We start from the raw sequence: 13491 nt of genomic DNA, 5'->3' as shown, positions 1-13491 counted from the left end.
ATGCTTATGATTCGAGCCTGCACTAATGGGCTGATGTCCAAGTGGAAAGTGTATTTTCAATGAGGAAGTGCTGAGATATTAGTGGAGCCTGGATTACCCTGTGATTGTGCTGTCAATACTGCTGTATTGAGTCGGAGAGAGCCTGCACAACACAGGGAAACACTTAGCTCACTACTGCTGCTTATTGAGAAGCCAATAGCAATTTACTTGCTGACACTTGACATCGAATCCATTCCCAGAGGTGCAGCTCCTGCTAAACCACTGTTGGGCTCTCCTTAACACCTGCTCCTTGCCTTGACTTCAGAGATGCAGGTGTGAGGGAATGAGCAGAGCTGATGCTTTTCCAAGCACACCCACCCGCGGGGGACAGCAGAGGACCAGTTCATGCCCCCTTCTCGTGTGCCTTGTTCTGCTGTGACCGGCGGGTGTAGACCAACTTCCTATGGGGTGAAGGGGAACTTTTACGCTGGAAAGGAGATGGGATTAACTTCATGCAAATACATTTCATTTTCATGCATGTATTCCGTGAAAAAGGGGAGTGCTGAAGGGGGAATGGGTGTCCTGGCCCTTCCATCTCAAAGCCTGACAACTTGAAGCATCCAAGACCTTTGGGTCAGAACAGATGGATTCCTCCTGTTCTGCTGCTCTGTTTTCCTGGGACTAGTGCAGACAAGCTCTGATGGTTTTTCTTGCATCCATACGTACCTTGTAAGAAACACTTAGGATCATTTGCTGCCAAATACTTTTGAGAAAAACAACTTCCAGGATATTTCTCTGAAGAGTCAGCTCCCTAAAATGGAGAATAACACCTGGAGGAGTAAGGACAGGATGGAAACAAAACTAGAATGATGATACAAGACAGCTAGAAAGGGGACAGAGAAAATGGGGAGTCTGTATCTTGGCTTTGTTACCTGATGGTGTATTCTGCTGTGGGACATCAGGTCCTGGTGTTGCAGTTCTGCAGGGATCCTGGTTTTTGAGGACTTAAAGATGTAAGTGGATAGCTCTCTCAGCCACTAATGCAGTGGGGCAATGAATCTCTCTCAGTTTTCCAATTGTGGCTCTTGCTGTCTTAATGTGTTACCTGGCACGCAGTTCTAAACAGTGCTCCCCCTTCCCACCCCCCCAAAAAAAAAAAAAAGAAAACTAAACCTTCCCATTAGCTGTGGTGTTGCTCTTTGGTGCAATTCCCTGCGCATTTCATTTGTTTGCCCGAACTACCAACTGGGTAGGAAACCTGTGTCCTAAATATAAAAAGAATCAAAGCAAATGTGATGCCTGAGGAAGACACTTGGAGCTACAATTTACATTTTGCAGAAGTAAAATTTAGGTCATCTAGCAGGTCATGTTTTAAATATATTCGTTGCTCTGTGCTTGCAGCGGCCGTGGCTGTGCACACAGCTGCCTTGGCTGGCAGGGTGGAGAGGAACCAGAGTGCTCCGGGAGCCGGGGCAGCAGCTGCTTGCAGCACGCCGTGCAGGAGGGCACCTCTGCTGCTGGTGTGGCACAAGCTGTTCCCAAAGGCTCGCGGAGTTACAAGCGCAAAGCAGCCGCCGCGTGGCTGTCACACAGCCCCCTCCGAGGACAGGGATTGGCGGCAGCCTGCTGGGACGCAGGGGGACACAAGGTGACTGTGTCCCTTCCTTTAAACTTCTGCCGAGGACAGGGCTGAGATGGGGAACGCCACTAGGTAGGGTTTTCCAGGTTGCCCTGTGTCTGCGCTGTGCGTGTTTCCTCCTGCGGCAGCGCGGGCTGCCTGTGGTCCCAGCACGTGGTAAATCATGTCGCGTCCTTGGCTGCCAGTCAGGTATTGACCTGCTGTCTTCTCTGAACGCATCTCCCCTGCCAGCCAGCCCCAGACGCAGTGTGCCTGTTCCCCTCTCCCCCCCCCCCAGCCTGACCCTCGTCCCGAGGCACGTGTTCCCATGCGCGGTCCTGAGCCGCAGCAGCGCCTGTGCCGGAGACTTGCTGCCGTGTCTGATGGCTGTAAGCAGAGCTAGGAGACAACGCGGCTGGGGAGCCGAGCTGGGGAGCCCCGGGGACCTGTCTGCTCAGCGTCAGCAAAGCCTTTCAGCAGGGCTGGCTTCCTTCATGAACTTGAGTAAGTGAGGTGTCCAGCAAAAAGCAACACAAAAATGGATTTGGTGACACGTACGGAAGAGCAGCAGTGGCATGTGGTGGAGGGGAGTGCAGAATGTAAAAGAAATAACATCGGATGCCTTTTGAACATCGGTGGAGAGGGTGAGGGAACAGGAGCATGCTTTGGGATGCTGATGGCCAGGCTGGCAGGTTAACACCGCGGTGCCTGCTTTAGCAGAGGTCCCCATTGCTTATTATGTTTTGTTTTAGTCTGTTGCTAATCTTGTTCAGCAGTTGCTCCTCTTAATTACCGAAGTATTTTACAGCAATGTAACAGATTAATCCTTTCAGTTCAGCTCGCTGCCAGAAGAGATTGTCACCATTATTCTCACGTTATAGCAGGAGAGGCTGGAACAAGGAGAAGCAGAGTTAAGTTTAGAAAGCCTGTCTGCATGTGCGTGCTGTCCTGTAGGTGTAGGAACGTAAGTGGTGGCAGGTACCCGGCAGGAGCAGTGTGAATGCGTGCAGGGGTCGGGGCAGTCACCCGGGTGCAGGCTGGAAGGTTTTTGAGGGGGTCACAGCCGCTTCGTGACCTGCGTGGCCGTACCTCTGCGGGCCTGCAGAGCTGCTGAGGCATCAGTTATCTGGTCCTTGCCTCACTGGAACACAAATATTAACTGACAAACAATTGCATAATAAACGACACAATCACTTTGGCCTGTTGACTTATCTTCCAGCAAAAGAAATAAACAGGGGAAAGTAGGAAAGTTAACTTATAAACCAATAAACTGTTATTGCACTTGCGTTAGCCTGGCCTGAGGCTTGCACGATGACTGCTGGCCTGATGTCTCCCAGAAGCTCAACTTAAAGGAAACAGAGAAATATTTACTTGTTAAATATACAGGACAACAGGACTGCTGTAGGCACAGTGTAACGGGGCTCATACATGCCGCTGGTTGTAGCAGTCTCCTCGCTGCGTGCTTCTTCAGGATGCCTCTGCAGTGCAGCTCTGAGCCCCGTCTGGCTGTGTCCGCAGGAACCTAGTAATTTTCTTGAGCAGAAGTGTCTAAGGCTGAAAGCTGCTCAGTCAGTGTTTACTAAAAGGTATCTAGAGTGGAAATGTAAATCTGCCAGAACAGATCTTATGTATATTTAGGTTGCCTGAGTTACCTCTTGTTGGAAACATTAATGCTGGGTCATTAAGACTGTCTCCCTTCTGCTGCTGGTGCAGGCGTTTCTTTCTAAATATTGATGTAACAACTTCCTCGCTCGGACGTGGTTTGCAGCCCTGCTGCTTCCATTGGAAGAGTTCCTGAGCTCGGCCGCCTTGCTGCTGCTCACGTTCCCATGCACACGTGCACGCACACGCCGCCTTCCAGCCGGGACGGTTCAGACCCCGTGGGTTTGTGCTGTCCTGCGCCGCGGTCATCCTGCGAACATCCGTCCCCGTGGCCACTGCTCGCTGCTTCTGCGTCTGCTGAGGCCTAAGTTGTTTTTTCTGTGATGTGGCCACACTTGTACATGCAGTTCCAGCTGACGTTTGCAGTGCCCTTAGGATGCCATCTGTTGCTCCCTTTCCTTTAGGAGCACCCCAAAGAGCAGACTCAGATCAGACCTTGCCATTTTCACAGCTGCATTGCATTGTTTAATTCTTCCGTCCTGCCTGGCACAAGTCTGTCTCCTCCTTTATAATTCCTTATTGGTAAACCCTGAATTTATTGCAGAAATTCATTTTTTTCCCATTACACTGTTGTGTTTAGTTCCTTTCCTGATATTCTGATCCTCAAATCATAATTTCTTGTGTAATATTTTGGTCTTCCACTGCATTGGTTGTGCTTCCCAATTTAATTTGATCAACAAATATCACTCTGCTGGCTGTTGCAGCAAGGCCATCAGTGAAGTTGGTTAGAAAGATGATTCCCAAGACCATTCCAAATAACTTCCACCCCGGGCAGGATTTTCTTTAAATCATCTTGTTGTCCTCTCTAGATGTAGTTTTATATCTTAAATTTTAGTTTGTCCCCCTCTTCTCCAGTTGAGTTCCCCAGGTGTACCTGGATTCAGTTCCTAAAGGAGTTCATTTCTTAGCACACTCTGCTAAGGTGCTGGGTGAAATGAGCTGACGTGTTCTTACCTAGCAGGAGGAGAGCATTTCCGTGTGCTGCTGTTACCCTGAGGCATACGCTAGGAAAGAACTTAGATGCAAGTTCGGGGTTTTTCTCTGTGTTAATGTTCCAGTACCACTGAATTTCTGGAATCTGCTGAAGAACAGGAGAACAGTCATTGGGAACTCAAGAGCCCAAGGAATGCGAACACATAGTTAGTTCAGCAGTAGTTCCTCGTTCCTTTGGTGTAAGCTTTGCAGCCCATCCTGAGCTTTGCAGCCCGTTCTCTCCCAGCAAGCTACAACAAGGCCCAGGCGTTCCTTCGAGTCCGTGGTAAATCCCATACCACAGTCTGCTTTTGCCATAGGATCTGGATGTGAGCTTTGCTGTTGCTTGGAGAATCGGCTGAAGATGTGCAGTCTGTGGTGTAATGTGTTCTGTTTAATACCTCCGTTTCTAAATAGCAAGCTTTCATTATTAAGTCACCTGATGGGGAGGAACATCTTTCCTCCCTCTCGCAGTCACGAAAAAAAAAAATACATTTTTCCCCACAGGCCTTGCTGTGAGGGCAGTGAATGTGGAGTGATTTTTTTGGCTTGATTCTGAGGTTGTTTTCGGTTGTCTCAGCTGTAGCTCCCCGGTGCTGGGTGCCGCTGCTTTGGGGACGGTTCCTTTGTACCTCCCCACCTCCTGAACAGCAGAAGGTCTGTCTCTGGAGCGAAAGGAGCCACACAAGTTCCTTAATTTTGTGGCAGGCGTGTTTTGAGGCTTAGGTAAGTTGCTGGATTTGAGGGAAGCATGAATCATGTTGGTTAGCTGGGAATCTGATGAATAACCCTGCTGTGTGGTTACTGGAATTGAAGGCGACGTGCCCGTGTCCCTGAGAGGTGCTGCTGCTCTCCTCTGTGAGTTCAGCCTTCCTGAAGAAACGTGGGGTAATCTTGGACCTCTGCTATGTGTTAGGGTTTTTTTTGGCTCATGATCTGTCAATATTTTGGGGACAGTTGTTGGGAGGTGTTCACTGTGTGTTGGGAGTTACTGCCATCTGACTGTTGTGGACCTGTCGGAGTCACTCGCTTAGGCTGGACACAGCCCTAAAAGGCGGGGGGAAGAGTTCAGTCTCCTGTGCTGCCTGCGGACAGGCCTAGCAGAGGAATGGCCATCGCGTGGTGGAGCTGCTCCGGACTCAGTGTTTCTTTGGTTGGCTGCAATGAGCTGGGGGTCAGGAAGGGTGAGGACCCAGCCCTTCCCTCCTGAGCTCCAGGCTGTGTGGGTGCTCCTGCGGATGCACCTCACCGTGCCTGGAAGGATGCTGTTAGCAGTTCACAGGGTTTGTGCATATTTGTCCCTAGATCTTCGTGCAAGATCCCTAAATCTTCAAATGCTGCTACCATAGAGTTCCAGAGGAGACAATTCGGAGCAATACTGGCCAGTTTAGCACCAAGGTCACATTTTTTGTGCTGATCCTGGGGGCTCTCAAGAGGCTTGGTGCTGCAGCAGACCTTGAGGTTCCGCTGGCAAGAGGCTGTAACCAGCACTGTGAGCTTAAAAGTGAAAGTGAAATTTCACTTTTCTCCCTACTTTCCTCTGAGTAAGACAGTAAGCATTAAATACGTAAGTGTAATATTGAAACTTAATTGTAATCACCTATCTTATTTAAAACGTGAAATAACACAAATCCTGGTAAAGCCAACGTCCTCTGGAGGGGTCTCCCAAACCTGCTGCTGAAGGAGCAAGTTAAAAGCAGCAGGTGGCCAGGACAATAGTCTTACCCCAATAATTTCTTTAGGCACGTTCAGCACCTACCCCATGTCACAGAGCTGTGCCTTGCATCTTTCAGAGGTGGATCTTCAGCAGCTTCCTTGTGCTCTAGGCCTCCTCGATCTTTTCAAGCTGGTTGCTGTGTACCCATGCCAGCTTCTGGCTTGTATGGCATCTTGACACCAGCAGTGCTCGGTACAGAGACCGAGTTGTGGTTTTGACTGGTCATTCTGGCAGTTGCAGCTTATGACCAAAAAGGAAATCAATCACTGTCGCCCTGGACCCCGGTGCCAGTGATTTCACAGCCCACAATACATCAGCTTCTTCCTCGTCAGAGGATCTTAGGCTCAGGACTGGCCCAAGGGTTGTCTTTGATTCAGGCTGCTACCAGAAAGCTGGTCTGATTTTATGACTAGTACAGTTAGCCCCAAATTTTCCCTGCCTGAAGACACAAAGGTGAGACCCAGGAGACCCTTGGATTCTGATTTTTGGTTGTTCCTTCAGTGCACTGGTGAGTAGCTTCAAAAGAAGGCCAGAGGGTGAGAAATGCAATTTCTTGCAATTACTGTTGCTGTATGATGACACCCAGGAAATTCCCTTACGTCTTTGGCCCTCTGGGGATTTCAGAGCCATCACATCAGCTTCTGGGCTGTGCTCAGACTGCCTGCAAAGGCCTCGTGCATCTCACAGCTCGAGCTCAGGGCAGTGGCTGCAGCTGAGATCATCTCCCTCCTTTAGCAAAGGGACCTGGTCTGCAGCTCAGCTGTCAGAGCATCTAACTTGGCATCTCGTGTACCTGCTGTGAAGAGAAACTGTTCGACGGGTGGCAGAGGTCTTCAGGTGGTTCTTGTTATTTCTGTCTGTGCAAAATCGGGGAACTTCCTCCAGCCCTGGTGGGAGTGGTGGAAGATGCTGTGCATGGGATGAGCAGAGGGAAGAGAAAGGTGTGCTTCTTTACCCAAATAACTGGCTAGTCAAGGATCCCCAATGGTCTCAGTTCGCATGTATTTTATGGATACTGAGCATCTCCAAATGCAAAATACTGACAAGCTGATTTTTTTTTCTGTAACTGTAGTCCTTGGGGGGGAAAAAGGGGTGGTTGTGCAGTCTTAGTTTTCATTTTTCTTACCATTCCCACTTTGTGATGTGTTGTTTTTCCAACAACTGTTGCTGCCAGAGATATTTTAAAGTAGGATGGAGCATTATCCATGGTATTACCTATTGTAATACAGGGTCACAGAATCACAGAGTGGCTGAGGTTGGGAGCTCTGGAGACGTCTGGCCCAGCCCCCCTGCCAAGCAGGGTCACTGCAGTCACGTTGCACAGGATGGCATCCAGGTGGGTTTTGAATACCTCCAGAAGAGGAGACTCCACAGCCTCTCTGGGCAGCCTGCCCCAGTGCTCTGTCACCCTCCCAGGAAAAAAGTGTTTTCTGCTATTCAGCCGGACTTCCCGTGTTTCGGTTTGTGCCTGTTGCCTCTTGGTCCGCATCAGGAAATAATTTTGTTAACAGACTTAAGGAAATTTTATTTGTACAAAATTTATAACTTAATCGCATCCCTTTAACAGTTAGGGGGTGAGGAGAAGATTCTCCCGAGGCCTGAAAAGACGGTGTATTGGTGGGTGCCTAGATCCAAAGTGGCATTTCCAGATTGCAGAGAGCCCAGGGAAGGGTCTTGGCATCATCTGTGGCAAGAGATGAGCTCTGTGGTCCACCAAACGCTGCTGTCATGGGTTGGACTGGTTTCAAAGGCTTGAATGCTGTTTTTATGTCCCCTTGGAGCTCAAGGAAGATCAAACGCACGGCTGGCTGGGCTCCAGCTGACTCTTGCTATGTTTTGGCTCGTGGTATCACTGAAAGGGAAGGACCTGAATCAAACTGAGGAAAAAGGGAAGGACGTTTGGACAGGATGAGACGGACGGTCAGAAGGTGCTGCAGGTCTGTATATCAAAACTGTTCATCTCAGGGAATAACTGACGAAGAGTCACGGTCATTTAGCCTTTGCTATGCAGGAGGCTGACTGGGTGATACGATTCCTTTAGCCTTGCTTTCTGAAGGCTTGCTCCTTATCCTCACTTACCCAAGTAGCTAAAACCTGACCTGCAGGTACATGGCAAGATGCCTGCTGATTCGCCCTGCCTGGTAGGGAAGAGATGTGGTGAGGAAGAGAGTTTGTAAATTAAACAGTTGTTTTGTAAATTAATTCCTTCTTTGTCTGACTTGTGAAGCCGGTACATCTGCCTTGCGGCTAGAGAGGAGAGAAGTGCAAGGAGAGAGCAGCAGAAGGAAGTCATGCAAAGGAGATGTCCTGCGTGATTAGATGAAGCTTCCCAGGTGGGGCTTCTTAGCAATCCCTAGGTTTGGGATTTGGACCTTCTTGACTGCAAGATCAAGCAAATACTGCTAAATACTCATGGACTCCTGCCTGTCTCTGAAAGTTCTCATTGAAGTATTGCCCTTTTGGTCCCAGTGTTACGGGTCTGCTTTGGCTCTGGAGCACGTGCTGTGACTATTCACCCTGCTAGGGGAAGTAAAGAGACGGCAAACAAGCTTTGCTGTTGTTGGATGGCTCCGGGGGGCAGCCACAGGACTTGAGCGCTGGGCAGGGCTTCTCCGGGATGAGTGAGTTTGGCAGTAGTTCTTCCTTCCTGCTTCTCCTAGGAAGGTGCCTGAGCTGGGAGGTGTTCCTGAGAAAGAATTGCAGGGCAGCGTGTTCCACAGGAGCTGTCCTGGTGGATCGCTGTCCTCAGGTCATCCTTCAAACAGGCTTGCTTCAGTTCGTGGCTGAAAACCTTCCAGTCCCCAAGAGCTGCAGAGATGAGGATGGGCAGGGGCCAGCGTCGCTGTGAGGTTAGGTGCCCCGGGGAAGGGGTGAGGCAGGGGCTCGTTCTGGTTCTGGCCATGAGCCTCCCAGCAATTTGGCTCCCATCTTCCAGGTGGGAGGACAAAAACTCCTTCCCCTTGCTGTGCTTTTTGTCACTCCTCTCACTGTGTGCTGACAGATGCCCTCAGCCCTGCAGAAGGATTTCGCTCTGCAGCACGTTCTGTTACAAAAGGTTTAAGAGGAAGCCCGGTCTCTCCTAGCCCTCATGTACTGATGGCTCAAGGGATAATTGAGAGTTTTCTTGTGTAATTGTTGCTGACGCATATGTCTGGCCTGGAGCAAGTGTGTCAAAATATTAATGGCAGAGCCCTGGAATTTTGAGGTTGAGGAAATAAAATCAAGCGTGCAAATTCTCACAACAGGTTAATGCTGCTCTCAGCTTGGGCACCGTGTGGTTAAAGTGGACCAGAGTGCCCTCAGTTTTCTTGGGGAGGCTGTTGGAAAGCAAATGCATCTTCATTGACTTGTAATAATGAAGTTACAAGTCTTGAAAAGGTGCACGGTGTTCCAGACTATTTTATGGCTGGGATTTTTTCTTTCAGTGAAGGTGACCTGTCTGACTTCTGCCGACTTCAGAAGTGTTGCTCATGGTCACTGTGCGTATACAGTGATCTGGCATTATCCCTGCAGCATAGTGACACAGCTAGCGGTTGAGTATGATTTATGCAAGAGTTTCATTGTTCTCTCTATTTTGAACCTTGACAAAGAGAGAAAAAAGCTATCTTTAGAAACGGAGACTGGATTTTAAGCCTCCTGTTCAGATTGATGTAGAAGTGGGGGATTTCTCGGGTCATTCTCTTCCACCTCCTTCCTTTGTTTATATCAGTGTATAGATTAGTTCAGTTGTTGAACAGGTTTTTTCCTTCCCACCTGTTTTTTTTATCTGCAGTTTTTCTTATTTTTTCTCACGCTTTAAAGAATTTCTCAAGGAATAAATTATTTGTACTTTGTTGACACTTCACTTCTATTCCAGTTCACAGTTGACTTTGTCGTTAACCAGAAACATCTCTGCGTGCTGTGCTGCGTGGATTTCCTTAGGTGGCTACATGCTGTGTTGGGGAGTTCTGGCTTTAGTCTAAACTGTGCTGGTCTGGGTCCTTTGTAGATCCCATGGAGGGGTTTCCATCACTGGGACTGGTTTTACAGGGGAGCCCAGGTAATCCACTGTCTGCTCCACCACACGTGTTTGGGAGTTTTCCTCTGTGACAAGCAGTTCACTTCCTGCAGGGGCAAGCATAGTGCGCATCCCTTTACTTGTTTTCCTTATTTTTGTTTTCTTAAGCTTTTCCTCCCATCGCTCCTGCTAAGGTATGGCTGCTGCAGATGCGCGTCTTCCCCTGAAGCCTCCTAGAAAGCTGCTGAGTGCTTCATCCTTAAAATGTTCATCATACAAGGAATTTTTGTTGCAGTAAAAGCAGTGATTTAAGTGTTTTCAGTGTTCGAAGTCTGTGAGATCACTGAGACGTTTCTGTACTGGACAGTGAGCCTGTAGATTCACTGCCAGGATTTAATTCAAAAGGCAGGCCAGCCTTTTAGTATCATCTTGGGCGAACACCTGTGCTGTGCTCCAGCTGCCGCAGTGGTGTTTCTGACCCTGGCAGCACATGGTGTAGGTAGGTCTCGGTGCGCACAGACCAGGTTTTAATCTTATCAGAGGGGAAAAAAATCATCTGGATGAATGACAAAACCCACCAAAAATAGAATAAAACCATGCAGTCGTGAGGCTCTTTTTTTAAAGTTGTCTCACGCAGAAAGCATTGCCCTCCTGGAAGGGAGGTGTGGAGGAGGCTGCGTTCAAGCTCAGTAGCAGAGGCTGGATTTATTTTATAGCGAACTTCATCCTCTCTGTAAGGGGCTTGTTGCCATTTGGCCTGGGCACAGAAAAGTCAAAGGAAACGCTGCCTAAAAAGTTTTTTGTTCCTTCTCCCCCAGGAGCCTGACTGAGCCCTCACCTGCTGGAGAGGAGCCCTGCGTTCCCAGGTTTGGGAGCCAGCGCTGTCGCCTTGGGGCTCTTGGAGCACGTCCCAGCCTCCGCGTGTTTCAGTCTCCTCGCGCTCTGCCGTGCACCTTCCCTTCCCTGGAGCTAAAACAAGAAGCCAAGAATTAATTGTTTTGTGTTTCCTTTTTTCCCCCTTGATGCATTGTGGTCTGATCGGTATCTGGGCTCGTTGGACACTGGAAGCATTCACTTCTCCAGGGAGAGGTGTTGGAAACGCAGCCTGTGGAAAGCCAGGGAGTCCCTGAGCACAAGGCAGGGGGTCGGAGTGGGTCACAGGGGGATCCTCGCACTTGAGCACTCGCTGGGCTCCCCGTGGCTCTGCAGCTGGCGGCAGTGGGGTAGCGTGGAAGTACACCCGTGTTTGGCAGGACTGAGACGTGTTTAGCTGCCGGCACGCAGGAGCTTTGGAAGAGCAGGATGGAGCAGCTGGTGTCAAGCTCTGCGGCATCCGAGCCTTCAGCAGTTTCAGGCAATGAAAACAGCAGTGTGCATATTCTTACCGGATTGCCAGTGCTGGATGGAAAGAAACGATGCTCTCGAGAGTAGGTGGCCCACGGCACGCCTGGGGAGGGAGGGCAGGAGGCTTGGAGCTGGTACTCACCCGGGGTGGGGTGGTGCAGGACGTGTGAGACCTGGTGCGGTGCTGAGGGGTGCGCGATGGGCTTCCTGCTGAGTCTGCCTCTGGCTCCCGTGTGCTTCTGGTTTCAAAACAAGCCCGCAGAATTTCTTGTGCTCTCTCTTGTCCTTTACTGCAGGCTGCAAACAGATAATATCCCTCCGGTGCAGGCTAAGTAAGCTTTCCAAAACAGGAGGTGGAAACAAAGTTTAAATAAGTAAAGTTTCTTTTCACCATCTATCAGAGAATTTCACTGACACAGAAATTAACTTAGTACGCAGAAAAGAATCGTGAAGAGGGGAGGAGAGAAGAGTGCAAGGAAGAAAATGCAAAGGGGAGCAGCATTACAGATTTGAGTGGAAATGATTACGCCGGCGTTTAAAACCTTCTCATTCTGTAAAGTGTAGGATTGTCAATATGGGTCTGGAATACCCTGCCTAATGGATGTCTTGTATCCCAAATACAAAGCTAAATTGCCATAAACGTAGTGGTGTTGGGTAGCTTTTGCTTCAGTGGAGCTTACCAAGACACACGGAATCTGAGGGAAGGAACAAAACGTACCTCTTAGATTCAGCGTTCAGTACAATTGTAATAGCAAAATGAAAGCTGTTCATTGTTTTGGTAACTTCGTTAGTTCTTTACCTGTTCACTTTACATGCGTTAGACCTTTGGACTTTATTGTGTACGTGAAGTCCTGTAAAATTTCAGTCCTGTAATCTGAGACAGGGACTGGATTTGCAGAAGATAAGGGAGAAGCATCTTTGTCACCTTTTATTATTTCTTCATATTTTGGATATTTTTTTATTCTGCCCTCCTGGCATGGGAGCGGAGTTCAGGTGAAGGTTCTTAAAAGAGTGCCCAAGGCTCGTGTGTTTTAGGACAGTGTGGTGTTGCAATACCAGTCCCGACTGAACAGGAGAGCAGGATATTAGGTATGGCCAAACCCTTATTTTCATCAACGTTGATTGAAAAATGTTGGCCCTTCATGGCTTGTTTCTAACTAAAGCTTGATCTCTTTATGCTTTCCTCACAGCTCATCTCGATACCCTGTTGTGTATGAATGCTGGGGATGGGGACATCGTGGTGCCCCTAGGACAGCCCTTTGCTGTGGTGTCCTTCTGATGCCTTCCTTCACCTTCTCCATCCTTTTGCTTTCTTAAAAATGGCCAAGGCAGCCTGTTGGGGCTTTTTGTGGATGTTCTCATTTCTGGTTTCACAAAGAAACACTTGATCTGGAGACCACGTTTCTGGTAACTGTGCTTCATATGGACCTATTTTCTTATGCATTTAATAGGGCTCTGTCATTACAGTTTGTACTTGGCCTGAACTCTGAGTAAATTAAATTGACAGGGGCCTTCCACAGGTGAGATGGGCATTAAAATCTTTGACTTCCTCAGGGCAATTACTGTGACCAGGTGAGGAAGAGGAGGCCACTCAGCGAGTGATGCAGGGCAGCAGCGTTAAGACCCCTTCATTAGCAATGCTGAAGTTCAGGGTTTCGAGTTCCCGACTTCAGCAGCCTGCTCAGACGGTGGGAATCCCAGGGTGACCCGCAGGCTTTGAGCACGGCCTCGAGATCCCCCTTCAAGGGAGGTTCGTTTAACCGGGTGACTTGCCTTTTAGCTCTGCTGAGAAAGGCATTTCTGAAGATGAGAAAGAAATTCCCCTAGTGCACCTTTTAATTGTTCATTTAGGAGCAGAACTTTCCTCCAGCTGTGAGGGCTTAAGGCTGCTGTAAAGCGCTAATTAAAAGCAATAGTGATAATGAAAACAGATGTTTTCAAGAGAAGTAAGTGGTGCTGGGACACCCCTCTGCTGTCCCTGGCTCCTCTGAAGCAGTCAGCCGAGCACCTCACAGTCCCGAATCCTGAGCACAGAGGTATTAACAAGGCAGGAGGTAGAGAAGACTACATGGAATTTTATTGTCCCTTTTTGACTGCTGTTAGTTTTTTGTTTTGTCTTTAGAAAATAGGTCTGTTTCCCCCGTTGCCTGGTTTTTGAGGATATGGTGACCTTCCCCGGCTGTAGAGGGAGATGGTGGGTGC

The 13491-nt window shown here is 49.0% G+C and overlaps 1 protein-coding gene across 7 annotated transcripts in view; it reads left to right on the top strand.

Annotated features, from left to right (window-relative positions):
* The window catches only part of ZFHX3 (zinc finger homeobox 3), a 166019-nt gene that overhangs the window by 26218 nt on the left and 126310 nt on the right, over positions 1 to 13491 (top strand). Inside the window, exons 1-2 of one of the 7 annotated variants that reach the window (XM_038185566.2) lie at positions 1938 to 2101; positions 10764 to 11372. The exons of 4 other annotated variants lie outside the window; for them this stretch is intronic. The gene's annotated coding sequence lies outside the window, so the exon portion shown is untranslated. Of the gene's footprint in view, positions 1 to 1937; positions 2102 to 10763; positions 11373 to 13243; positions 13326 to 13491 lie in introns of those variants that run through there. 2 more of the 7 variants (XM_038185563.2, XM_038185567.2) reach the window with 2 other exon arrangements.

The sequence above is a fragment of the Anas platyrhynchos genome, chromosome 12 (genome assembly GCF_047663525.1).
Source record: "Anas platyrhynchos isolate ZD024472 breed Pekin duck chromosome 12, IASCAAS_PekinDuck_T2T, whole genome shotgun sequence".
Taxonomy (NCBI): domain Eukaryota; kingdom Metazoa; phylum Chordata; class Aves; order Anseriformes; family Anatidae; genus Anas; species Anas platyrhynchos.
Note: the sequence above shows the minus strand (reverse complement) of the source record. Positions and strands in the feature narration are given on the sequence as shown.